The 26940-nt window shown below is 38.6% G+C and overlaps 1 protein-coding gene across 1 annotated transcript in view; it reads left to right on the forward strand.

The window, feature by feature from the left end:
• The window catches only part of LOC122795079 (3-hydroxy-3-methylglutaryl-CoA lyase, cytoplasmic-like), a gene marked incomplete at its 3' end in the record, with an annotated part of 307454 nt that overhangs the window by 247096 nt on the left and 33418 nt on the right, over nt 1-26940 (forward strand). The window lies entirely within an intron of this gene.

Below are 26940 nucleotides of genomic sequence, written 5' to 3' on the forward strand. Positions count from 1 at the left end.
TGAGAATTTCTTGCTGTGAGGCGACAACACAACCGCTGCACCAGTGCACCATCCAACATGTTCAACATATCTGCAGTGTGCTGCTCTAAATGTAGTCTGCATCCATTACTAAATCACAAATGAATGAAATGTTGACTACCTCCATAAAAGGTTATTGACACCATTTTTGTAATGTTCACTGTTTTGTAAACTTTCTAGTGCTGGAATTGTTGGGAACGCATATTCTCAGCCACACAGTTATTTCAAACAGGGTTTACTAGTTCTGTGTGTTTCAGTTTTTCTATTGCTAACTGAGCTGCTTTCTAATAATCCTTTTTCAGCTGTGCATTTCTTTTCCAAGTGTCCTACTAATCCTCTCCTCTCATCTCCCTTAATCATTTTTTGTCTATCTCAACAGATTCTTCTGTCTTTTGACCAGGACACTGTGTGTATTGATCTCAATATTAAAATATAACAGTATATTCATATAATAATCTATGTTTCATAAGAAATCTTTAAACATTTAAGCATGGTTATTTCACAGCATATTAAATCCTATAGCTAATTTCCTGCAAGATCATCTGTGCCACAAAAAGTGCATTTTTTTTTTTTTTTTTACTGTAAAGTATTCAGTAAACATAACTGCATGTTTTCAGTGGAGATGTGAGAGCTCTGGTCTTCTTGGGCTGTTTGTATTCAAGCAAAGGTTGTGGGAAAGTTGTTGAGTCAACATGATACAGATTGATCACAGATTTTTGACCTGACCCTCAAAGACATTTTGCTACGCTACTTCATTAAGTGCCATTTTGTCAACTTCATTTTATGAGGTCAAACTGCAGAGTACAGTTTTATTAGTAATACTACAAAAACATTCTATTCAGTTTTATGCATGCACGGATGACCACTTCTTATTTATATACTGCAGTTGTGCCAACTCAAACATTTTTTGAAGATACATCAGCAAATCTAAGTATATAATGTCTGAAAAAGAATGGATGCCTTTAAGAAATGTTTACGCATGTAGACAATTTTCCAACACAGAAGAAGAAAAGTATGATGGAGAAAAAAAAATCAAGAGAAGGAAGTGTGTGTGTGGTACTGGTGGTGGTTGGGAGGTAGAATGTACCTCATGGACCACCAAAACAGCAGGTCCTAAGTGACATAATGCTATTTACTTATACAAGGAAACAAAGCAAAAGGAGGAACAGGCAAAAAAGAAACATATAACCCTATTTTCATTGGTCTGCACATAACAAACAAAATGTTTCCAGTAAACACTCACATGCACCTCTATTTAAAAGCATATTTTTCTACTATTGTGAAACATCTTTGGTGCTATAAAGTGTACAGAGATGAATATCAGGAAACCTCATATACCCTAAAAGTCGCACTTGTCTGGTACAGTTAATCTGCTTTTGCTTACCCTGCAACACTGTGAAAAATGGCAAAAAGGGAGGAATACAAAGCCTGTGCAACCTATTGTGGAAAGTTTATAAAATGCAAAACGTGCCTGAGATTGGGGGCAGAATTCATAAAGGAGTGCTGTTTAACATAGCTCATCCTAAGTCTTTTACTTGGTGATTTATGCTATGCATTATCATTGGTGGGTTTCTGTGGAACTTATGGAATAGTAGATAGCAACAATGTTGGATGGTACAGACTGGTTTAGGAGACTCATGCCAGATTGGGCTAAGCAACAAGGTATGGCATAGAGCATTGAAAAAATGAGCAGATAATGTATCTGTGCTATAAAAGGTCTACTCTTGATTCTTAAAGTGAAAGTTTATGTAATAGTGTGGGTGGCTATATGCAACTGTATTATAGAAGGTACTTAGACAATATGTCCCCAGCATGTAAGATGTACATCTACTGTACCCTATAGTTTGAATTTCTCTATCGGTGTCTAATTCTCTAAGGAAGAAGGAAACACATACCTCACGGTACTTTCTCTGTACATGGGTTCCATTAGTTCTGCTACACTCACATGCTTTATGTGCCAACAGATTGCACATAATAAATAGCATCTTGCTTACCCTGCGGTATGCAGATGAACAGCATAATGATGCATGTCTTTGAATCACAGCAACATACCTCTAAACCTCAGTGCAAGAAATCTGGACAAAGCATAAAATAATGGGGGCAGAGGCCCAGAAATAGCAACAGATTTTAAATACTTTTCTTATAAACTTGGAAAGTTGATAGAATAACAGGATCTGTGTTAGCATGCATTTTTCTGAAGGATGTGAAATCTGAAACTCAAACGCATGTTATTATATAATGACTTTAGTATTCAATGATTTGTCAGAAATCCACAGATTTTATGAGGAACAGACCAAACACGAGGAAAAAATCTGGACAGTTGAGAGATATGCACAATAGAAGTACAAGACATTGTTTTGCAAGTGGAACTCTTCACCTCCCTAAACTCCCAAAGCATATTAAACAAAGTCCCAAGCCTCCATGCCTGGCTCTCACACAATAAACCCGACATTTTATCTATCTCTGAAACATGGCTAAAGTCCCACATAAAAGACAATGAAATAACACCACCAAACTACTCAATCATCAGGAAAGATAGATCCCATAAAAAAGGTGGTGGTGTAGCTCTCTTATATTCATCCTCCCTGACAGTCACCCCTTATAACAAACCTATTCCCAACTTCAATAAAGCAGAATTACTCCTGACAAAATTTCAAATTAATAAACACAAACACATATTACTGCACTCGAAAATATCCTTTTCTGGCTCTCCACTAATATTAACAATGAAATAATAATCTTAGGTGATATAAACATCAACTGGTCCTCCATTCAGTCTGCCACAAGTCCACTTAATATTAACCTTTACAACTTCTCACAGCTAATTAACTCCACAACCCACCCCTCAAAAACTCTATCTACTGGTAGCATTCTAGACTGGATTTTAGTCTCTCACCCTCATTACTTCTCTGACAGTGGCACACTTCCAGACTCCTTTAGTGATCACCTGCCCACCTTTGCACATCGACTCCCAACACCTTTACTCAGAACACATAACTACATAACCATCCGCAACCAAAAAACTTTAATCCTACAGCTTTCACTGACTCTCTAAAAGCAATTAACTGGAATGTTCTAAAAAATCTAGCCCTAGATGATGCTGTAGCTCACTTCAACTCAACCTTCTTAAATCTCCTAGATAACCATGCTCCACTAAGCTCTAAAAGAATAAAACTAAAAACCACCCCCTGGCTAACCAAAAATACCCTAACAGCTATGAGACACAGAGACAAAGTCTGGGCTCTTTACCATAAAAATAAATCTCCCCTCTCCCATACTGAATTCAAAACACTCAGAAACAAAGTAAAAAAGCTCATTACTGCTGATCGACAAAACTATTTCTCCAAACTCCAAAACAGTAATAAAAAAACCCTCAGAAGTTCTGGAAAGGAATCTCTACCCTTATCAATCCTGGCAAAATACTCAACCCCAGCCCTGACCCCAATGCTCCTGATAACGACTTAGCTACACAATTCAACTCCTTTTTCATAGATTCCATCTCCAAACTAGCATCTTCATTCTCCAATATCACTCCATCTTCCACTTCTCCCACTCTCCCTTCAACTAACACCCTTCCCTTCACTTCTATCTCTACTACCACGTCCTCTCCATTTCCATCATCCCCTCTTCCCACACCTCTGTCACTAAAACCAATTCCAACATCTACGATAAAAAAACTTCTACAGAAACTTAAACCATGCTCCAATGCCCCTGACAATATTCCTTCATACTTCCTTAGCATAGCTGCTGAAGCCATTGCCTACCCCATCAGTATACTAATCAACCACTCAATCAAAGAAAGCATGGTACCCCAAATTTGGAAAAAGGCTTTCATCATACCTCTACATAAAGGTGGCAATAACAACAATATTACAAACTTCCCCCCCATAGCTATCTTATCCCCTATCTAAAAACTTCTTGAAAAGTGCATCCATCTACAGCTCCTACCTTACCTCTTAGACAATAATCTGCTCACTCCAACTCAGCACGGTTTTAGACCCAGCCACAGCACTATGTCAGCCCTCCTCTCCTTCCTAGAAACTGTAAATAAAGCTCGGGACTCTGGTCATATTGTCTCTACCCTCTTACTTGATCTTTCAAAGGCCTTTGACACTTTCTCTCTCAAGCTCCTTCTAACCAAACTCTCTCAACTCAACTTATCTCCTTCCTCACTGTCCTGGTTCTCTAGCTACTTATCAAATAGACATCAAGCAGTTAAATGGAAAAAGGCCACATCCTCTTTTCTAATCACCCCAACTGGAGTTCCCCAGGGCTCCATACGGGGTCCTCTGTTATTTAATATATTCATAAACAATTTCCACAACTCTATCCCATTCTCCAGCATTATCCAATATGCTGATGATTCAACTATCATCTGTTCTGCCACATCCTTCCCAGTGCTACAAAAGCTTACACAAGATGCCTTCTCTATCACTGAACTATGGATGAAAGATAACCACCTTGCTCTCAATGCCTCTAAAACCAAACTAATGGTATTTACCCCCTCTAAACACACCTCTATATAACACATCCCTGGAATTGGTGTCCAGTGCTAAGTTACTGGGTGTTCAAATCGACAACCATCTCAAATTCAACTCCCACATTCAACACAATATAAAAAAAAACATCAAAAACTAGGCATGCTATACCGACACAATCGCTACCTTACACCCTCCACTAAAATCACTCTCTCTACCTCATTCCTCATCCCCTCTCTTCTCTATGGAGCCCCACTCCTAACTAACATCCAATCTTCCCTTAAAACACAACTTTTCACCTGTTACAACAAAATTGCTAAATTCACTACCAGTCACAAGTCTTCTACCCACTACTGCTCTTCACTGCATAAATTAAAATGGCTTGAACTCCCCAACCAACTCATCTATTCTCAACTTACTCTTGCTCACAAGCTCATTTTCAAACCTGACCTCTGTCCACCTCTATCCTCAGCATTTAAATTTCACCTTCCCAGAAGAGTACTTAGATCTAACAACCAAAATCTAATTGAATTGCATAAACCAAATCGTCCCCCTGGTAAAAATCTCCTATCCTTTAGCCTAGCATGTCTCTGGAACCCCCTACCTCCTGCCATTCGTACCACCTTCAACCACCTTACATTCAAAAAATCTCTTCACTCTCATCTATTTTCCCAGTGGGAATGCTCCTGCACCCATCCTTCATATCTACTATCCCAGTGGGAATGCTCATGCTCACATCCTTCATGATCTATAATGACTATATCTCCATCTCCTCCACTAGGACATTTTGTAACTCTGCTCAAAAAAAAAAAAAAAAATTACATTGTCTGCTCTGTCAAACTTACAAATGATACAATTGCTTCTTACTTATCTACATTGAAATGTTTACCTTTTGTAGCCTGTATCTTCTGTAATGTATACCACCAGTTTGTTCTTCCAAAAATTTTTGCTCTAACTGTAACATTTAACACTAGTCTGTCAACCACAAATTGTATGCTCTAATTGTATAATTCTTGTAAAATATTGTAAAAAGGATGTAAAATCTATTGTAACCTTGTTTGGAGCTTTTCTCCCCATGACTCCATTGAAAATGGGTTCATCTTGGCCCAATGGACTATCCTGGTAAACCAACTGCAAATAAATAAATAAAATAAAATAAATAAACTGGACTTCAGCCTTTAATTTACTTGGGCCTTTTTTATTTTGGTTTATTTATTTATTTATTTATTTATTTATTTATTTTTGCTCTGTGCTGCTTAACACTAAACAGACCCTCTTTCAGCAAAACGGCCAACTCATTTCGCCATAAACTGGGATGGAAGAAGACAAGAAGGCATGTCATTAAGGTAGCCATTAGGAGTTGCTCAGTATTTGTTTTATATTGCAGTAGCTGTACAGAGCATGCCCATTAATATGTCCAGGGTCCAGAGTACAATGTAAATCAGTGAGGGGGTGTTTCTTACTTCCACAAATGAGGTAACCCCTCAATACAGCTCTGCCACCTTTGAAGCGAGTACTTGCAAGAGGTTTATAGGCACCACCTGAGATTCGGACATAGGAATTATGATTCCCGAGCTACGTGCTCTCAAAGTCTCCCACAAGGAGAGGTGAGAACTCAAAACCATGCCACTCTTCTTCCCATTACTAGCCCCAGCATGTGCTCAAGCTGCTAACTGAATGCAGGTCACCAAGGTCATAGTCAGGGCTTTGTCTATCAATGGAGCTGGCTAACCACTGGTGTATCTGCCATGTAATGAGGCTTGCATTGTGCTACACACCCTCCGAGTGCAATGTGAGGTTTGCTTTAATAGTTGCATTGCACAAAGCTTAGCACAACGTCATTATTTGGGTTAGCAATTAATAAATTAGCTCATAGGTTCATAGGTTAGTACTAGGCTAACTGCCCATGTGGGCCATTTTAAGCCTAGCCAATTACCCCATGTGAGAATCAAACCCTGCACCTTGTGTTTGTAAGGTAAACACCTTAACCATTACACCAACCTCCCACCCATTTGTTTATTTATTGACATTTGATAACCAGGAAAGTCAGACTGGGTAGGAGCCTATTTTCAGCAGATGCCCTGGAAGACAAGCTTCAAAATATTATAAAACATTTTAAGAATAATAATTTTGCATTCTTTAAAAATAATACAAAAACAAATGCAGTTTAAATAATTATACAAAAACATTGGTTAAGAGCTGGTGCAAGTTATATAACAATTATTTAACAGTTAGAGAAATTTAACCAGTTTATAGAGAAGTCAAAAGTAAGTATAATACAGGAATTTTCAATAAAAAGTAAGAGAAAAGCAAGTTCATGGTATAGTTAGATAGAAAGACAGAGAAGAGAAACTGATATAAGTAAGGACGTGAGTGAAAAAGGGAGAGAAAGGAGATGTAAAGTATGAACAGGTATTTGTTCAGATTTAGGGATATAGTTTAGCCTGGCGTTGAGCAAGAACAGAACCATCTTTTGGTTAGCAAGTCTTTTAGAATGGTTTTGAAGAACAGGAGGGAGAGTTTTAACCTGATGGATAGAGATAAAGAGTTCCAAGCCTTAGCATGTAGTATGAGTACAGACAATGCTCAACAGATTTGATAGGTTTATGGACATGCAGGAGTATTTGGTTACTGGATCATAATGACTGACTAGGAGCATAGTTGTGTAGAATGTTATTTAGTGTCCGACAAGAACATGGATTTTGTTATAGGTGGTAAGAAGATGCGTATATGTTAGTTGATGGGTAGTTCTAACCAATTTAGGCTTTTTAGTGTTATACCATGGTGGGTTGTGAAAGGGTATTTACTGCAAATTTAGCAACTTTGCTATAGCATTACTCAAGTTTTGATTTTTGTGATGGCTGAAGGTTAGTAAGGATGGGAGCACCATAAAGAAGTGTGGGGAAGAGATAACTAGTGGCAACTGTATCTTTTGTTGCATCAGTGAAAATGTTTTTGGCTCTATAAAGTATCCCTAATTTTGGTGAGTTATTCTTATCCAATTTTTCATTTGCAGGTTGGATTTAAGATTTGTATCCACTATCATCCCCATTAATGTGCTATGAGAGGTGACTTCAGTGGTTGTATTATGAAGAGAGAGGACTTTAAATTTTGTTGTTTCATGGGAGAGGGATTTTGGGAAAAAAAGTAGTAGTTTTTTTTTTTTTTTAGGGTTGAACACGACTTGTGAGTTACAAAGCCATGTTTCAGTTGCTGAAAAAGCGTCCTGAGTAATTTTTTGGAGGTGTGCCATGTTGTCAGATGTGCAAATGAGTGTGGAGTCATCTGCATACTGTATTAGTGAGGCCTGTTGTGCGGATGTGTGGAAGGTGTTGGTGAGAATGATAAAGAGGAAGGGACCAATAACAAAGTCTTGTGGTACACCAGTGGTGACTGGTAGGTATGAAGAGAGGGTGGAGTGTCATTTTACTGACTAATACTTATTGTATAGGAAGCTTTTGAACCAGAGAAGGGTAGGCTAAGAGAGGCGTAATGTAGACATTTGAAGTAGAGATTTGCTGTGACAAACTGTGTCACAGACTTTAATCAAGTCTAGAAATAAGGAGGAGACTAGTCTGTTGTTTTCTCTAACTTTACTGACAATATCTATAGAGGTTAGAAAAGCAGTGTTCATAGGATCATAGGAGATTACTAGGCTAATATCTCTGGGGCCTTACAAGCCTAGCCAAGGCTTTATCCCCCAAAAAGAAACCTCAGTCAGCACCTGTCGCCCCTATCAATGAGGGACAAAGGTGAAACTCCTGGGACAAATTTGTGGTTTCCTATCCACTCATCAAGGCTGTGGTTGAAGAGAGTCCGTGAGGTACTCTGTTTGACATGTATGGGAAGTCTATTCCGGAGATGGGGCAGCCTCTGAGAGACAAACCTGGCTCTCCAGCAGATTTTGCTGATGTTGCATATTAGATTTAGGCCTTTTGACCTGGTAATGTGCAAGGAGTTAGACTTATGGATTCAGAGCATCTCTAGTAGGGCAGAATCTGATATTGCCTTCTAGGTGAGACACAGATCACCTCTGAGCCATTTGTATGATACTGAGTAGAGTGATATTTATTTGAGTGTGTCTACATAGGATAGGTGTTGGAGATCATGGATTCTCTTTGTGAGGTATTTCTGTGGCCTTTCCGGTTGGTGCAGGTGTTTGATGAGGTACATACCAAATAGGGCATTATACTCAATTATAGGCCTAATGAGGGAGGAGTACAGAGAGGTAATAACCTCCATTTCCTGAATGCAATCCCTTTACTTATGAGATGAACCAAGTAAAAGGCTTTCTTGACCACTAATGCTACATGATGGTCAAATGTGAGATTGTTGTCAACTTGAGTACCCTGGTCTCTCACCACAAGTTGTGTGCTAAGGGGGTTGCCATTGATGTGGTAATTAGGAGGGGTTGTGTTTTTGCTGAATGGTATGATAATACATTTTTCTTTTCATTTAACTTAAGGCCATGACTTTGGCACCAGTCATTTGTTGCTGTGAGACCTCTTGCAGTATGTTAACATAATCTGGGGAGTCAATGACAGCACCCAACTTACAGTCATCCACAAACTTGGTCAGCCACAGGCCCTTTGTCTTTGCTGAACCTCTGAGAAGTAGATGCTAAACAGATCCCTGGAGAACACTACTAGTGACAGGTTTGCTGTTGGAGGTGGTGTCACCTATTTTGACCTTGTAGGTCCTCTCAGTGAGCCAGTTGGCCACCCACCTGATGAGACAGGGATTTACACTAAGTTGAGTCAGATTTTCGATGATGTCTGAGTGGAGGATTATGTCAAAGGCCTTGGCCAAGTCAAGGTAAGTTGTATGTACTGACTTTCCCTCATCCAGGACCTTGGTGACAGTCTCAAAGAAGTCAACCAGGTTCAATAGGCAAGATCTGCCCCTGACAAATCTGAATTGGGTGGGGTTAAGCACTCAGAGATTGCCTATGTCCTTGATTATGAGATCCATAATAATATACTCCATGGCTTTACAGATCGGACTTGTCAAGCTAATGGGGTGATAGTTTCCCAGGTTAGTAGTGACACCACCTTTGTGCAAGGGGATGACAATGACAGTTCTCCACTCTGCTGGAATGAAGCCTATAATTAGGCTGTGGTTGAATAGAGTGCTCAATGGCGTAGCTAGGACTTGCTGGAGATGGTGCAGAATACAGCCTGGGGTGTTATCAGTTCCCACGGAAGCTGTGTTCTTTGCCTTGGATAGGGCCTTCAACACTTGATCTATGGAGATGTGAGGTGCAGGACAAGTATCAGAGATGTCAAATGAGCCTCTGATGGGATAGCGGTGAAGTTTGCGCTAAACCTATCAGCTAGCAGGTTGGCTAAGTCAACAGAATCAGTGTAAGTGGTGCACTTAAATACTAATTCAGAACTAACCTGGGCTTTGCCATGGAGGTTCCTGATGTAATTGAAGAAGACTTTGTGGTTTCCTTTTATTTTGGAGGATAGTTACAATTCATAATTGGCTTTGCAGTTTTTCAGTAATGATCTAATTTGCTTATTGAAGCTGAAAAGGGAGTTTTTCCAATTTGGAGTTTGTTCATTTTTACCCTTGGACAGCAGTTTCTTCTTTTTGTTGTAAAGCCTTTTGATAGAGGATGTCCACCAGACAGGTTTATGTTTCCTTGAGGAGCAGGTTTTAGTTCTGCTGGGAATGGCTGAGTCAATGCAGTTGTACAGGTGCTTGTGTACTGTATTGGCATACTGTTCATGATAGTTGTCTGCATCCTCTGAGGGGGGTGGTGGTGTGAAGCTATTACTAGCCTCCCTTAGGAGGTTATAGTCATCTTTGAGAAGATTTTTAGCCTGGTTATGGCTGAGGCGGTTGGGAGGGATAGAAATTTTGAATGAGACAGACTGATGATTTGATCTCCTCAGGGAAGAACATACTATGGGAGCGGTGCAGCGTTCACCCATGTTGGTGAGAAAAAAGTCCAGAATATTATCTCCCGATGAGACAAGCTGGTCTAGTGCATTAGAACTGATGAAGTCAAGGAATCGTTGGGTGAGTGCATTAGTGCAGGAATAGTTTACCCAGTCTATGGTGGGGTAGTTGAAGTTACCAAGGATCAGGGTGTTAGGGAGTACCTTGATGGAGTCAAGTAGATCCAGGTAGGTGGAATGAGTGTCCTGAGTCAGGGAAAGAGGCCTGTTGTGTGGATGTGTGGAAGGTGTTAGTACTATGGGAAGGACAGAAGACATGTTGTGTGGGGGACAGGAGTTCTTCTTACAGGAGATAATTTAGCAATTGTTTTTGAATACATTTTTCAAGCATTTTAGGGAAGGGGGGATAATATTGCTATAGTCTAATGTTAGTAATGTCTTTTGAATTTCCTCCTTTGTATAGAGGGATAATGTATGACTTTTTCCAGAGAGAAAAGGATGTGGGATTCCTTGAATGACCTATTTATAAAGATTGAGACAGGATAGGAGATGCCTTCAGCTGCTATTTTAAGGTATTCAACTAAAATGTCATCATCTGAAGAGCTGAGTTGTATTGCGATTTCAACTGAGGATTTATTGGGGGGGGGGGGTTGTTTTATGGCTGGGATGCAAGATTTCTTTAATGGCTGTCCAAAATTTTTTATGGCCATGTTTACTATTATTCTGAAAGTTATTATAGTATATTTTTTATCTTCAACATTGCCAACTCCTGAGTAATATTAGGTATCATGAATGAGGCATGTATAAATGCTGACACCACGTCCCTGAGTAGAATGTGCACAAAGGTGATCATCATTTTGACATGCAGAGAGAAAAAGAAATCTGTATTGTTGCTGAACAATGTGCCCATGATCTATCCATAGTTCAATAAGCACCCGTTCATTGTTAGCTTTGGCAATGATCTCCATCCTGCATGAATAACCAGCCTTACAAAATCAATCAGTATATACTGGGATGCTAGGGCATGTTCAGAGTCTTCTACTACCACCAATGGGATGGACCAGATTGTGGCATATACTGCCACTGTTCATTAACATCATCAGGCAATACACATGGGTGTGGTTTGGTTCATAGTGGCCTTACATATGGTGACGTTCAGTGTGTATAGTTGTCAAGGTATGTATATTTGCTTAGTAAAGATTCCATCCACCATATGAACAGTGACTTGCAAAGAAGTTCCACATTTCGGGATGCAGACAGTAGAGGTATAGCAATCCTGGTGCCATTGTTCTCCACTTATCTAATAATGAAGGTGCTTCTGAACAGAAGGTACAGCTTGATGCTGATTTATATCCATTAGAGAGGAGTGGTAGCACCTGATGGCTGCCCTAGTCTTCTGTCATACCCTCATTATTATGAATCATAGGTTAGAGTAACATAACATTTGCTGCATGATGTCCTGGACCACCATGTCCATTATTTCCTGCACGATGTGACTGGACATTTCTTTTATGTGTACTGCTCACTCTTTAGTTCATCTGTCATGATGGCAACCATGGGGCCTTTGACTCTGGAGACACACAGGTGTGGAGTAGCCTTTAACAACAACTCTGCACTGATGTGAGGTACTCTTATGGCTCTGCTTGTGCTGGTTTTGTACCTCTTGTGGACACATGCCTAGAAGTGGCAGCGATGTGTGCCAGTGTTACATGAAAGAGCTACTCACTCACTAACAGCTTTCCTCTCGTCATCTGACTAGGCACAGTGATGTATCATATCCTTAGCTAGCCACTTGTATTATGTTCATTGCAACAGATTGTGGGAGTTGTGGAGAGGAGGATAATCTCCATAGTAGCTGTGTCAGTGTACACATCCATGGATGTTATGTGATACTATTGTACAATACTGTCAGATGAAGGGATTGTGTACCCAACTTCCTTGACTTCCATACCCATTGTTGTTCTCTGGCTGTCTTCCTGCTCATGTATACATGAAGCAACAATAGCAGGGATACTGTCTACCCCCAGTCAGTCCTAGTGTCATTTCCCCTTTTAACTAACCTGGTTTCAGGACCACGGCTCTTAATGTGCTGACGTGTACAGCTTCTGCATACATGTCTTGGTATGCTTCCTTGGGACCATATTTATTTGCCCTAATTTTTTTATTTCATGTGGGTCACCCTCTCACTAATTGTTACTGCAGAAGCAAAGTTTATATGTATACCGATATTCAGCATGTATTGCCATGGTAAAATGCCCCATGGAGAGATAACCCCATTCCATTAAGTATTAAACATTTTAGCTTGTACAGTTTTTATTGTTTTATTTATTTATTTATTTATTTACTTACTTATTTATTTATTTATTTATTTTTGCAGGCGTTCTCATATATTCAGTTCTTTATCACACAGACATAAACATATAGCAGAAAAGAAAAAAATCAAATGAATGGGGGTATGGTGTTAGGTATAATGTTTAAGGTATTTATCTCCCAGACACATGGTACAGGGTTTGATTCTCAGCTTAGAAGGGAAAATGCTAGGCTTAAAATGGTCTGCAAGGGCAGTTAGCTTATGATACGTGACATACTCAAAGTGGCAATAACTGCACTAAATTGATATACTGTGTAAACATTATCACATAGAAGGGTGCGTGAATGTGCAGTACATAGCTGAGCCATCTCAAGTGACACACGTGAATTAGAAAACCCACGAGTTTCACCCTGTAAAGATTTTACTTCAAAAAGGCAAGGGATTTCTTTTAAATAATGTCAGTGTATCATAGCAGTAAATCATGTCTGCATATAAGTGATGCAGATTTACCCATGTCTGCCTTTACTTTGTCCCTTAGGCTTCATATTCATAAGCAAAAAGCATACCAGAACTAACTTATTGCCTGTAGATATCTTGCTTTAAATCTTCATTTAAAATGTTAGAGATTCTGGGGAAAAAAAGATAAAAAAAAAAATAAAATAAAGATTATTTGCCCTACCAGATCAAAGAGCAACCCCCATCATTTCTACTTAAGTACATTTTCCTTTTGGGGTTAAAACATCTAACATACTAACTCCCTAATTCTAAAACCTTCTACAGTTAGGATCTTAAAACCTATGGACAAAACTTGATCACAGTCTGTTTTTTTTCGAAACTGTTCTCGCATGCATAAAATTAGTAAGTATTTGTTTGCTATTTTAGAAGATGTCTACAGAAAAGAAAAACAAAAGAAACATTTTTCATAAGGCGGCTGTATCCCCCTGTACAGCCATACAGGAGGTTTCAGCCCTCTACCTCCCTTACTCATATATACTTGTCAATCTGGCTTGCATAAGCACTTTCTAGCTAGATGACAGCATTGGAAATATATTCATTCCTCTCAAGTGTACCTCATTATGAGGAACGTACCTCATTTGGGGTCTTAAAAAGTTCATGTTCCTCGAAGTTCCTCAAAGTTCCACATTAAAACAGTCTGTCACACATTCAGTGTCAGGAATTGTTTTAAGTGACATCCATGGTAAATAGAAATTAATCATATTAATTAAAGGATCTTCTTTATAAGTAAAACCAGCACATTTTAACCATCCTATGACCTTCCTAGTTGAAGTTGTTAGTAAGCCATTAATATGTGTTCCACATTTTGCCTACTTGTTCCACATTATGAAGGCAAGTGTTCCTCATTTTGGAGATGGAAGGTTGAGAGCTAAATTTCTTACAGGAAACATCAGTATAGGCTGGACATCTGATAGATATGGTAATCATGGGAACTGTGCAAGTGGCATACAGAGACATTATAAATAATGCCCTGTGAATTACTTACCACAGGGCATCATACAGAGACATTGTGAATAATGCCTCTGTGAGTTACATACCACAGGACATCCTACAGACACATTATGAATAATGACCTGTGAATTACATACCACAAAGCATCATACAGAGACATTGTGAATAATGCCCTGTGAGTTACATACCACAGGGCATCATACAGAGACATTGTGAATAATGTCCCGTGAATTTCTTTACACAGGGCATCAAACAGACACATTGTGAATAATAACATGTGAATTACATACCACAGGACATCATACAGAGACATTGTGAATAATGCGTTGTAAATTACATATCTTTTGGTAGTTAAGGAAGTCAAGGTCCTTCTTGTTTATGCATTGCTACCTCTCTAAACTAGGATGGGCATCAATGGCAAATTGTGCATGAAATCGGTAGCTCTTAGAAGCTCAGGGAAATGGGCAATGTTGTAAAATAGACACACAGCATTGTTTCCCTTCCCTGCAGTCCTAAGAAGATAGATATTCTCCTCCACATGCTGTAACATAATGTAAATAGACTGGTTTAAAATTCATGTGTCCCCAGTAGGGTGCTGACAGTCCCCTGTAGCTGAGATGGTTAAAGCTACATATACCTTAGTAGCTACAGGAATTGGCATGACATTCACCCCCACTGAGTCCAGTTATTGGTGACACAGTTCAACAAGTTCCCTAACATTCTCCATGTCCACACTGAGATGGTCCACGATCAGCTGGACATTCATCTCATGGTGTGTCAGGAGCTGTCTGTACTGCTTCTGTTGGCACTAATTGTGCCAGTTGACAAAGCAGCCAGTGGTTCCACTGGAAGCTATAAGCACATGGTGCTGAGCTACAGCTTCTGCTGCTACTATAAGAATCACTCCACTTGTGCATGCCATGGTGTTAAAACATAGGCATGCACCCCTCTTAATATGGTTCTAAATTGGTCTTCTATTTCAGATGTCATCATTTGCATTCAGCACTTGGTTCATTTGAATGGAGTTCCTCATTTCAGTGTTATGCACTCTAACATGCCTGGGGTACCATACTATTTGGCCCCTTGCACAACTGCACTGTATCTCAAAATCATCTACTCGCTGCACTTTGCTGTTAGCCACCCCAATTTGTGCCACACACACCATTAAATACATATGAATCCTGGATAGTACTTATGATAAAGAAGGAGAATGTTGATGAGATATTCAGGCACTTCAGGGCTAATCACTCACCTGTGTAAACATTGGCTTTAGATGATTTGGTCACAGTGACTAATGCTGAGGTGAAACCCAGACCCCCATATAAAAAAATGGTACAAATGGGTTGATGATGATGATGATGATGATAAGCACAGTATTATGCAGAACATTTCATGTCTGTACCCACAAGTCCTGTTAGACATGATGTTTGGTTACTATGTGCGAATGATGTCAAGGCAGTTTTAAACTTTTGGGTAATAAATGAATAATGATTGTATAGTGATCACTGAAATAAAAGGGCAAACAGCAGTATGGAGAGTTTATTGGAGTTATATGTTAGATCTAGACAAGGAAGCAAAGCATGTGGTACTTTCATATGTGTAGATGTCAACTAGTTTTATATTCATTCTGAGCAAAAAGCTTCAAATCAAGAGCAATCTTTTACTGAAAGTCTTGTTGAAGTGCAGGTCTGAAATGTTTGAACTAAAATGTTTGGTCTGTCTTCAAGATTTAGATAGCTGCAAATTGACATTTTAAATAGTGAATATGGCTCTGAATTTTTGTACTACAGTTAATTGTCAAACAGAGCAAGGGCTGCTGTTCATCAGAAGTATGATGCATGCTTTAGTGTTACAATTATAAATGCTACATTGTATCAGCTTCAGTGCTGGTTTGCTTAATATTATGGAAATGTGCTATTTCAAAATAGAAGAGTTCCTTCATTTCCAGATGTCCTCACAACTGTGTGATTGCGGAGTTAGTATATGTATATATGTACTGTATGTATGTGTTGTGATTTACCCAAAACGATCAGCTTTACTGGATAAAGAGTTGCTTGAGACCATCAAATTAAGGACGCTTTTGTTAAAGGTTATATGCAAGACAGGAAAATGGAATTCATCCAAATAGCAAAGAAATACTTTTTTTTATCACTTTATGCTCACTGCTTCATTCTGTCTTCCTACCCAGTGCCCCACAAACCTGCTGGGTGTACAAGCTCTCCATATCTTCCCTTGCACTGAATCCAAAGTACTGTGGCCAGTCACAGTGCCTAAGAGCATACTGGAGGTCTAGGCCATCATCATCAGATAGGATGTGTTCACATTTTTGCCGACTCCATTACTTCCCCACCCTCATTATAGCCCAATGATTTTATGTGAAGGGAGAGTGTGCAATGGAGGTGTAATGTGTTTCACCCCAACTCAGAGGCAGGTCAGATATGTCCACTAACCTTTTCCCCTTTTTGGACCATACCCATCTGCACACTATTGACAGTCTCCATCAGGAATCACCAAAGGGAATGACATGCAACCTCACACCCCATAGGATGGGTGCACCTAGCCATTTCCTGCCCCTCAGTCAGTCACCCAAGTCATTGATTGATCCCAGGTTATCTGGACCATAGTCAAGGCTTTTGTGACACCAGGGAAATACTTCCAGTCTAGCTATCTGGAATTTTGTAAATAATTATATGTCACTTAAAAATGTTAATCTGATTTATATAGAAATGTGACATTGCCATTTCAGCTACCTGGATTTTTCTAAATAATCATTTCATTTGTAATTGGTATTATGATTTATATGCTTGTCTTACAAATGTAAGAGAACTGTATGTTATGTACTGAGCTTCAAGAATATAATGGAGTGTACCCTACTGGAAAAGAGCAGAAATGTATATAAACTATATACCTGTGCAAATGTATGCTTTAATAGTAGAAGCTGGAACATACAGAGTTAACTTGCAAAACTTCAAGAAAATAAGTTGAAAAGTAAAAGTGTTTTACAATTGTGTTATCTCAGTTTCAGTGCAGCAAGTAGACACAATGTCTAGAGCTGGCGGTTTTCCTATTGTCTTGAAACAGAAATAATTACTAGGTTTCAAATGTAAATGTGTTATTATTGCTCTATGACTTCCTAGCAGCTGCACACTTCTGAGAGATATGTATTTTTGACACAGAGGTTTTAAATTCTAAGTTATCTGTTTAGCGTGAGAACTGAAATCAAGTGACAAAGAGTGATGTCATCTAAGCTAACCCAGCAGTAATGCTGATTATTAATTTAAGAACTCTCTCAGAGAAAGACTAGGCATTTCGTATCTTGTCTTGGATGTAGAAACATCCATTCAGCACTTCTAATCTGCATTTGCCTTCCTCTGTAAGTAAGATTTAGATATAGTATTTCTTTTAGAGATAGATAAGAATATAATAAAGATTAGTTTAAATGTTTTATGTATTCATTTGAGACTGTCCTGTAATGTTGTTTTAAAATATTTCCTGTGATTCTGAACTCTGCAGTTACTGTGTTATTTGAGTATTGTCTTGTTCATTTATTATTTATTATTAAATATATTTAAACATTTTAATTGTAGCTGGTTTGTTTAGAGATATTTATGCTCTTAGAGTACTTGCATATGTATTTGATGACACTGTGCAGACCACTCCTAAATAGCCTTGGTCTTGGCCACACTTACCATTTGGATAATAGTGCACAGTAGAATTGCTCACCCTTTGTAAGGACCTTAGAGTAGCTGATAAGTAGTTGTTGGTGACAGTGATAACTAACTTATAGTCTTGGCAGAAGGAGACAGAGCTAGTAAACCTGTGCCAGCCTTTCCCAGGAGTGTCTGTGGGTTTGTATATAAATCAAATCTCAAAGTTTGTGTGTATGTCAGCTACTTGGGCAGGGACACCAAGCACTGGTTGGACAGAGAGGGTGCTGGAGGTTTTGGCGTGACCACTCAGCTGAGATCTTGGGTCTATATTAGAACATCAAGGTTTAAAACCTTCAAATGTTCTAATATCGAACCCTATGGAGCAAAAGCTTAAAATATTGAAGCGACAGAAACCCGAATTCTTTCCTAGGGAAAGAATTTGGTTGTCCGTTTCTGTTGCTTCGGTATTTTCAGCACTGTGGTGGAAAGTTACGGGTCGGGATCAGGTAAGTGTGCGTTTGTGTGGATGTGAGGGTTAGGGCGGGTTAGGAGAGTTAGGGTTAGGGCACGGGTTAGGTATGTGTGCGATTGTGTAGACGTGAGGGTTAGGGCGGGTTAGGTGAGTTAGGGGTAGGGAGTGGGTGGGGTGAGTGTGTGATAGTGATGGATCTTAGGGTTAGGGTTTGAGTTAAGGTAAGTGGATAGCTAGTGGTGTGTGTATAGTTTAGTGTAGGGTTAGTTGTAAGATTTTAGGTGCATGTGTGTGGATTGCTGTTTGTTTGGTGTGCTTGTGTTGTGTATGTGTTTTGGAACAGCAATTTTTTTTCCCTAGGAAAAAATTCACTGTTCTAACAGTTCGAGATTGTAAGCTTTTGCTTACATAGGGTCGATTAATCACTGTTCGTTTCTTTCAGTGGTCAGTGATCTAATATAGACCCAAGATCTTAAACCAATAGCTGTGCCAGTGGGGAGTCTTATTGGGGGTCTGGGAGAAAGAGGTAGAAACCAGCCCCAGACTGTGATCTCTGCATGCCCTTAAGGGAAATTGAATTTTACTGTGTGTGTACTTGCCATCCTCCCATTGTGTATGCCCCTCACTGTTGCCTTTGGTGAATATTGAGGCTCCTTGATTACTGGACCAGTGCAGGGGTATCACAGCTTTATCCCTCTACTCTACCAGAGCAACTTGCAGTATGGTCATTTAATGCTGTAGAAGAAAGAAGAGAGCATGTGAGAGAAAAAGAGGCAATGGTTATCAGACAGTTCTGAGTGGAGATATTTTATGCAACTTGTCTATATGATAAGTTTTCTGTTTGCTGTGTAACCAAACTCAATGACAATTATACAGGTTTTTAGGTGGAGTCATGTGTTAAAATTCCTTACATGGCTGTGATCATTTGTAGGTCAAAAAATTTTTGGTAACACTCCAACATGATTTTCAGAAAGACTATTCTGCACTGCAGGGTCCTTTTAGTATTTTTAGGATGGTGTCTAGGGGCCTCAAGGATAATAAATCTAATATTACTTACTGCACTGATTGCGGCAAAGAATTTATTATGATCATTTTTCACTGATGCTTTGACTCCTTTATGTGTAGAACAACTAAGAAAAGAAGGTTTTCCTTGGAATCCAACAGTACTCTATCGAAAAAAACAAAAGTCAATCCAAGGAAAGGCAGGATCCAAGCACAGTTCAATACTCTTTATTTAGACAAAATGTAACGTTGGTTGAGCGCTTTCATCTAGGTACAAAGACTTCTTCAGAACAAAGTTCACTGAATCACACTCTCTTTTATACACAAATAACCCGCCTTTTACATAAATCATTCAATTACTTACCCTAAGCAACCTAGGTGAATGAGTAATTAACATTCTGTCACACTTATTCATAAAACAAATTGTGTACAAAAAATACAAAGTACTGAAATGTGATGACTGTATTTTATACACTGAGCTTGTCAGTGTAGTTGTAAAAATCCAAATAAAATACTATGATTAAAGATGTACAGCTTAAAACTTACAAAAATCCTTCTCACTGCCATTAATTAATACAATGTAATTTGCATCAAACATAACCTAGTCCAAATGCAATATTGTCCATATTAAAAACATGAATAAACAAAAATCCAATAACATTTTTAACAAAAAAGACTATAAATATGTACTCATATTTAAAATACATAATAAAAATGTTGAATGTGTTAAAGTCTGTAAAAACAAACGTAAAAATAAACCCAATGACCTATGATGTCCTAATGTACTAAGTTCTTACTAAGGGTTTGGTGGGAATCACTTCATTTAGACCAGGTGGACTAGCTGCATTTAGCCGAATCTGCCATTTGATTTCCTTCTCACCTACCACAGCTTTGATGTCCCCCCCCCAGGATTGGGTATTACTGCTTCTAAAATGGCAAATTTAAAGCCAATACACCCAGGACTATTGGCTAAATGACGAAACAATGCATTGTTAACATCTTGTTTCTTAATACAATAGATGTGATCGTAAATCCTGTTTTTTAGCCTGCGGTCAGTCTTCCCCACATAATAACTCAAACAAGAGCTACATAAAGCCAAATAGATCAAATGTTGTGTCTGACAATTGCCGTGGCCAAATCTCAACTTGCTACTAATATTATTATTCAAAGTAATAGTTTCCTCTTCTAAAATATACATACAAAAGTTACAATGCCCACATTTCCTAGTTCCTTATCTATTTGTCACCCCTTTCCTTTTATAATTAGATTTTACTTCAATAATTCTTTTCAAATTAGTCCCCGTTTTGTACACAAACTGGGGCCTATTAGGTATTTTATCTTTGGTTCCATCATCACTTGTTAGTATATTCCAATTGGATGTAATTATTTCCTTAACCTCCTTAGTATATTTGCCATTTTTGAGAATACAGGCCTTCATGTAATTGTTTTCCTTGCCTTCTCTGTTTGTGTTGTTAATGTTTTGTCTCCTGACTACAAAGAAAAGCTCTGATGTATATTTTATTTGTAGAGGCAATGTCATTATGTTGGCATGTTAAATTAAAGTCTTTGTAAAGTTTCATCTATGAGTAGAGTGCTGTGTATGTCCATGACCACAAAAGAATCAAAGATTCTAAAAAAAAGTCTTTGTGGCATGCCTCATCCTTTAATTGACACTAACCATATTTCAAAGCCTGTCATATCCACCATATCACTGGACTATGAATCTCTAACACACACTATCGAAAAACCAAAAGTCAATCCAAGGAAAGGCAGGATCCAAGCACAGTTCAATACTCTTTATTTAGACAAAATGTAACGTTGGTTGAGCGCTTTCATCTAGGTACAAAGACTTCTTCAGAACAAAGTTCACTGAATCACACTCTCTTTTATACACAAATAACCTGCCTTTTACATAAATCATTCAATTAATTACCCTAATCAACCTAGGGATATGTATCAATACGAGAAAGGGATAGTGTATAGATGGAACCTTAGACAGGAGAGGGAGACTAATAAGGAGACTGTTTATGTTAGGAGACAAGATGCTACCAACTACCATCATGTAGAGGATGATTTTTTAGAAGAGGGGAGGGGATACAACAATTGGCAGCCTGTAGGTCTTAATTTGCCACGAAAGTTTGCAATCTTCTAGTAGCAAATTAAATGGTCCTCTCCTATTATCTAATTGGACTTGGTCTAACCCTATAAATTTAAAATGGTGATTTGGGAAGAGTACAATATGTTTTGCTAAAGCATTTTCAGTTTTCAACTTAGAAATTGCATTGACACACATGTTAATGCAATTTCTAAGTTGAAAACTGAAAATGCTTTAGCAAAACATATTGTACTCTTCCCAAATCACCAGTTTAAATTATGAGACCAAGTCCAATTAGATAATAGGAGAGGACCATTTAATTTGCTACTAGAAGATTGCGAACTTTCATGGCAAATTAAGACTAATGCCTTTTTTGAACCAGGGCTTAATGAGCATTGTAATATTACATGCCTCCTAAAACTTAGGAGCCTAAACAGATAGACAAAGAAAAACTGACCTTTTATTGGTTTGGATTTATGTACTTTATTTTTGCTGTCATCTGATTCTAAATAGAGGTTTTTTATGCAACTTTTTATGCAATTTTTTATGTAATATTTTATAAGATTATGTTATGATAAAAAAATGTATACACATATATTTTAAATGTATACATATACGTTTATACACACTAAGTATTTTATGTGGATATTTTATATGATTCAGTTAACCTTCTTGGTTGAGCTGTATGGACTATACGTGAAGCACATATTATATTATTTTAGTAGTGCTATTTAACATAATCAACCAATTAGGCTGATTGAACCAGTAAGATTTTTTGTATAAATAATATGGACATGTCATTGGGTTTTATCAGAGGAAGTTGTTCCACTGTGAATGACGAAAAGCGCTTAATAAATATCTGCTTGTGTTTTGGGAACTCCTTTGCCTGGAAGATTTTTTGGATTTCTGGGTTTACCTACAAAAATCAGCTGATGCTATTGCTTAGCCCATCTCAATACTAATCAATCGAACCATAGTAGAAGCTAAAATTCTCACCATCTGGAAAATATCCTATGTAATCCCACTTCACAAAGGATGCAGCTCTACGGAATTCTCCAGTTATAGGCCAATAGCTATACTCTCGCCACTTGCAAAGATTATGGAAAAATGTATTCATAGACAACTCATGCACCACTTAATCCAGAATCACCTGATGGCAGACACTCAGCATGGCTTCCATCCTCATCACAGCACTACTTCAACCCTCCTAGCCTTTACCAACACCATAAACCATAATCGCAACAATAATTATATATCCTCAGCCCTCTTCTTGGATCTTTCCAAGGCATTCGATATGGTTGATCACCAACTTTTAATCCACACCCTGCAAACACTCTGTCTAGATACTAGAGCCCTTCAGTGGTTTCAATCCTACCTGAATGGTCGACAGCAGGCTGTCCTCTGGCAGAACAAACTCTCTAATCTTCTATCTAACACCCTCGGAGTACCTCAAGGCTCTATACTAGGGCCCTTGCTCTTCTCCATCTTCATTAACGACCTTTATACTGTCATCCCAAAAGTCAGCTGTATCCAATATGCTGATGACTCTACTCTGATTTGCTCAGCCACATCTCCAATAGAGTTATGGTAAGCTACCCAGACCACCTTTAATACAATAGAAAACTGGCTTTCTGAACGTTGTCTGATCCTAAATCCCAAAAAAACTAAAATGCTGTTATTTTCACCAACACGTAGGTCTACCACTTTCACCTTTACCATAAATTAAAAAGATGGCACAATAATCTCCCCTGACCCCTCTACAAAACTATTAGGTGTCATCCTAGATAATAATCTAAAATTTGACCTGCATGTTGACCAAATTATCAAAACCATCAATAAAAAACTAGGGTCACTTTGCAGAATAAAAGCCTTCCTAACCCCTCCAGCTAAAATTGCCATAGCTCGCTCTCACCTTCTTTCAACCCTTCTGTATGCATCCCCTCTACTCTCGAATTTAAACAAGACTGTCCTTAACAAACTCTCAATTTGCTACAACCACATTGTTAGGTTTGCCACTGGGCTGCCTTTTAGGACACATCATTGCATCATTCTAAATCAGCTTGGGTGGCTTGAACTACCCAGCCTAATCCAGTATAACCAACTGATTATGGCCTATAAAATCCTCTATAATCCAGACAATACTCCTGCACTTAAAAATATTATCACCCCCTATAACAATCCTAGACCGCTTCGATCCTCTAACAAACTACTAATTCAGACTAGCAAAATTAATAACACAGCCAGTGACTCTCTCTTTGCAAACTCTGTAAGTAGACCCTGGAACTCTGTTCCATCTGATATTACCTTACTTTCTGCCTTAGGTCAATTTAAAACTAGACTCAAACAACATTTGGCACTTAACTTGCTATGTCAATGTATCAAGCCTGGCTAACTCTCTCTAGAATGTGTAAAAATCTGTTAACCAGCTTACTGTGTAATTTAATTTAATCCTGATTTACGCTCGGGATTAACTCTAACCTGTGGAACTTCTTTAACTTGCTTACTTATGTAATCACTGTAAATAGTCTGTTTGTAGTATGTAATGCTGGTATTATGTAATGCTGTATCTGCTTACCCTTGGAGCTTTTCTCCCCGGGCCTGCACTGAAAATGGACATGCATCCAGTCAGACTATCCCGGTCAACAAATGTAAAATAAAAATAAATAAATAAATAAGGCCAATAGAATAGGTAATTCAACAAGTTATGTTAATATGCAACCACTGAATACATAACAATAATAAAACACATGCCCCAAAATAAAATTTATGGCAGAACATATGTGAATAGTATAACCAATGCATAACAATAATAAATATTTGAAGATAAGGGGTGGAGAAAGAAATACAGTCCATTAATACCATTCTAGGCTATATAGCTGATAAGAGTACTGCTATCTACTCTACAGGTCTGCCCTTTATTTATGTGTAAAATGCTGTATAACTGCTGTAGCACATACATACATTTCAAGCTATCTGTATGGGACAGTATGGGCCAAGCAGTAACAACTGCAGGTACACAACTACACAGAACTCCTGCACATCAGGTGTGCCTATATAAATACCAAGCTGTACTGTGGGCTGATGTAGTGTTACTTTGCTATTTACATAATCATGTCGATGATACATCTGTGACAGATGGATTACGCAACAGAAATTAGATTCCTTGACAGCATGAAATATGGGAGACATGTATGTGTACAGTACAGGCAGTAAACAACTATCATGCCTTGCTTGGCAGGCATGGGAATCAAGCCCAATAGCAGTCAGTGCAGAGGACATCTGCATCAAATGTATTAATTGACTGCAGCAACCTTTATCAGACACTCCTGGCATGCAGCCATACCAAAGCTTACACTTTTTATTTTTTTGCTTTTCTTTATTATTACACTTATTTCCTGTATTTTATTATGTATTTTCACATTCCTGGCAATGATTGTAACAGTCTGTGATATGTACACACACAATAATGTACTCATAATATTGGACACCTCACCCATTTACCTGTAGAGATTATCTGTAAACATTGTATGACTGCACAGCACTAAATTCAAACCCAGGTCTGTGTGTGGTAAAATGCACTTCATACACAGCATTTAGCAAGCTCAGCTAGTGAGTCACTGCTGATTACTGACTGACTGATATCTGCCTAGAGCTCAACTGGCAGCAATATATGACCTGCTAATAGTGGTCAAGTTTTATACTTAACTGCAGTGACAGTTGAACAGACATGCATGACATTCAAGCATGATAGAGATTCTAGGTAAAGTATACATTACTACATAGAATGCAGGTGTTGGGAAGGTGGCCTAATGGTTAAGTTGTTTGCCTTACAAACACAAGGTGCAGGGTTGGAGTCTCACAAGGGATAATTGGCTAGGCTTAAAATGGCTCGCAAGGGCAGTTAGCTTAGTACTAATCTATGAATCTATGAACCTATGAACAATACATTGTTAGTGTGTTGAAATTTCTGTGACGTCAACAAACAATATCCGATTATGGGTTATTTGCAGTTCGCAACTAGTATACTGATTTATCTGACTGCAGCACTGTACCTCACAGGCTGAGTGCTTGTAGCTGACATGCAATGGTGAAAACAAGACACTCCTCCTGTACACAATTTACCTTGGTGCCATTGCTATTGTTCCATGTATTGTTGCAGACCAGTTGTCATAAGTCATTTCTTACAAAACAACTCTGAACCTACACTTATTGCAGAACACCCATTAGTAGACATACCTTCATGTAGATACTGATATTATTTTGTGTTTTTATTGCAGAACAGTAGTTAATAACTGATTTCTTGCAAAAGAGCCCTATTGCACAACAGACTTTATTAGCTATACCTTTATGTAGGTACTGATATTATTTCGTGATTTTATTGCAGAACAGTTTTAATAATTGATTTCTTGCAAAACAGCCCTACTTCCACAGTCATTGTACAACGGACTTAATTACAGAAACCTTCAATCAGTTACAGGTGTAATTTTGTGGTTTTATTGCACAACAGTTGTCATTATGCAGGTGTTGCAACACATCTGTAATTCCACAGTTATTGCACTACAAACTTTATTGCATATACTTTACTAAGGTTATTCTTTAGTCTTCCCTGCTTATGGCGCTATAGTTGGCAGTATGCAGTTCTTGCAGTACAGGTGTAAGTCCACATTCATTTCAATACAATCTTTATTTTATATACCTAATCACAGTTAATGCTTTACTCTTTCTTGCTTATTTAACTATAGATAGCAAAGTGCATCTGTACTCACCGCACTCACAGTGCAACCTGTTCCAGTGCCTGGCATGTGCCTTGATGTTGTGAGCTGTCTCCTCGCCGGCTGTTGTGAGAGAAGTACACCAGTATGCATATCAGTTTAGCAGACATTCAAGATTAGATATTGGTGAAACACAGGTAATTGTACTTACATTTGGGCCATTCCCAGCCCAGAATTCCTGGACCCAGGTGTCCAAGAGAGCCCCCTTCCATCTTTTCAGTTCATCATGGTGGTGACAACACTGCTCAACTGTATGAGAAATACCAGTTGCACTAGTGAGGTCCCTTGCCAGCCCGTTCTAGGCAGCTGCCTTGCAATCTGAGCCCTGGTAACCACCCTGCATCAGTCAGCCCTCATGGTTTTGACAAGGAGTCTGACCATGACCCTGGACTCCTGAATGCCCTATTGCTGCACCCAAAAGCATGAACCATCTCCAACACCTGACATTGTATCTTTCAGAGACTGAACTGCAATGGATTATGCTGTATTCCCATCTACTGACCTTAATATAGCCTGTTTTCCCACTCTTACATGCTACTGGGCAATATTTAAAAATGTGGTGCATTGCTTAGCAGCACACAAAACAGCACAGCTGAGCTGAGCAGTGCTAAAACCCATATGCTTAGCAGTGTGCAAACCAGCCAAGTGATGCCAAGCAGTGCAAACACATTAGCTACTGTTACTGTGTTTATGCAGTGCTTATCAGGTCTTAGCAGACCTTCACTGAGTGCAGCAGGTTAGTATTTAAAAATAATTTGCATAATTTGTA

The sequence above is a fragment of the Protopterus annectens genome, chromosome 2.part1, assembly GCF_019279795.1.
Source record: "Protopterus annectens isolate FY-2018-M chromosome 2.part1, PAN1.0, whole genome shotgun sequence".
Taxonomy (NCBI): domain Eukaryota; kingdom Metazoa; phylum Chordata; order Ceratodontiformes; family Protopteridae; genus Protopterus; species Protopterus annectens.